This window comes from Acyrthosiphon pisum, chromosome X (assembly GCF_005508785.2).
Source record: "Acyrthosiphon pisum isolate AL4f chromosome X, pea_aphid_22Mar2018_4r6ur, whole genome shotgun sequence".
Taxonomy (NCBI): Eukaryota; Metazoa; Arthropoda; class Insecta; order Hemiptera; family Aphididae; genus Acyrthosiphon; species Acyrthosiphon pisum.
In genome coordinates this window covers 98,871,420-98,873,760 of record NC_042493.1, presented here as the reverse complement: position 1 = coordinate 98,873,760, position 2,341 = coordinate 98,871,420, and the positions used below count along the sequence as shown (strand labels likewise).

Here is a 2,341-nt window from a genome sequence, read left to right as displayed (position 1 = left end):
GGGCTGATCGCTGATCAACAATAGTTAGCTTACCTGTACTTGATTGGACTGTATATAATGGTTTAGATGAAATGCCTAACGCTACGTGACTATCCTATACCTTGGTGATTTTACTTGAGGGTCGGCGGGAAAAACTGATGAGCCGTGTAATGCTTAGTGTTTACGTGTGTACTATGTGTGATAATAATTGTAGGAATGATTGATTGTGTAAATTATTGTGTGTGTGTGTAAATAAATAAATAAATTTATAAATAATAATATAAGTTGTTGTATCATGCATAATATTATGTTAAGAGGACATTGTACCCTCACCCACATATAGCAAAAACTGTGCGGGAAAGAACCAAGAAAGGCTACAGTCATAACTAAGGACCAACATTTTCACCTCATAAAAAGGAGAACTTTGGCTGTGCAATATCGTTTTAATTTTTTTGATATCGGAAATTTAAAAAAATATTATTTAAGTTTGAAAAACACAAGTTCTCTCGGTTCTTTACCGCGCAAAACAGTTTTTGCTATGTTGTACATTTGTAAGACGGAGATAACGCATACGGGCGCGACGTCCTCTTAATACAATAATAAATATATAAACATTTATGTAATGTGTAACAACATTTAGTAATTAAATCAGCACGTTTTAGTAGATGTAGGTAGCAATATGGAAACTATGTCAAGCGATAATATATAAGCGATGGCACATGTGGGTCCTTCAGCAGTGATCGCTTGATGCGGTCGTAAAATAATAATAATAAATAATAACTCACGTATTTGTAGGTGAGCGGAATGGCCAGCCGTCTCTGACCTGTAACACATTGAATAATACACTCGTAAACAATAGATCAAACCTCAAGTATTAGAGCTGGTACAAGTACTACAAATACAAATAACTGACCTTCAGCCGATAGTAGTTGTCGTGCACGAATAATAGTAGCACTCTGTTAGCAAAAGCCTATGCTGAATAGGTACAATAATTTCTAAATATTTCCTGCTGCGACTCGCGCTTACGTACGGGTAAACAAAAAATGCCGTCGCGATTTGAGCGTAGGTACGTTACGATAATGATAAGAACACTACCAATAATTGTCTCTCACAAACGAAAAAATAATTTTATAATATACGTGGATTTAATACAACAAACGCGTCGCGCGTTGATAGAGCAACAAGTAGCAACAACGAAAGTCGAAAACATCGTGTATTGCACAACTATTGTGTCTGTGTGCACTCTTTTTTCGAGCAATGAGCATAGCTGCACTGCTGATAAACAAATCGTCTATAGATAACACGAGAAAAACCATAATAATATTATAATTCGAAATAAAAGTGATTAGCTAACAGCGCACCGTGTACACCGTGTGTGCGAGTGTGTGTCACGTTTTGAGAATTCTTAAAAGATTTCGTTCGAGACGGACACCTAGATAGGTAGATAGATTCCCATCTCCGTCCGTGTGCTGGAATGATTATTATGATTATATCGTCAGTGGCGGTGGTCAAGATCAGCGTTACTCGACACTCTCATACCGAGCTACACTCTGTATAGTCTGTAGTAGGCCGGTAGGTGGTACGCGCTACGCGTAGTAGAGCTATAAACTAAATTGATTAGTCCCTAAAACTGTGTGTGGTACGAAATTTAAATGTGTGTTATTCAAATTAAACCTTTATGATATTGTGTACAATGTGTATAATTGTATAGCTACACATTTCTTTTTATATTTTAATGGTTGTTTTTTTTTATCAAACTACATTTTAACGATTGTCTACATTCTACGCAGACGCGTACAGTATCTCCGCATTGAACAATATTTTTAGTTGTTATTTATTATAATTTATAAGTTATTATTATTCGTATTTCATTGTTATTGAGAGCAGCCGTTTCATAACACTCCTATAATAGCCGTCACTTAACTACCTATTCATTTTTGATACTATAAAAAAAACGTTATTTTTCAAATGTAACTCGACGATTTTCAAACTGCGTGTAGGTGGTATAAAAAGGAGAATCGCTGCCATATTATATAATAAAAATATTTATGATAAATTTATCTGTAACTTTTTTTTATGTGGCATCGACGACGCTGCCGGAAATTTAAAGCATTACATCGGCAGAATTTATCTGTCACTGTTTCGACAGTAGTTGTGTTCGGTAAGTGGGTACGCTATGAATAGAAGCCAAGTCAGAATCGTCGACGACTATTTAGAAAAATATAGCGTCGGCGTGCGATTGTCGGTTAAAAAAATTAAATAAATATTTATCTTCTTTTTTTTTATTGGCAGAATGTCTTATTAATAATAATAACAGCATGTTTTTTTTGTTACTTCTGATTATTGATTTTGCCAGTAATGT

At 34.9% G+C, this 2,341-nt stretch overlaps 1 protein-coding gene across 1 annotated transcript in view; it reads right to left on the bottom strand.

The window, feature by feature from the left end:
* LOC100169580 (ring canal kelch homolog) overlaps positions 1-1,630 on the bottom strand; it is a 14,700-nt gene extending 13,070 nt beyond the window's left edge. The window contains exons 1-2 of the mRNA XM_016807988.2: positions 893-1,630; positions 765-802 (exon numbers count right to left, since the gene is read on the bottom strand). The gene's annotated coding sequence lies outside the window, so the exon portion shown is untranslated. The remainder of the gene's footprint in view (positions 1-764; positions 803-892) is intronic.
* Positions 1,631-2,341: the final 711 nt, after the last annotated feature.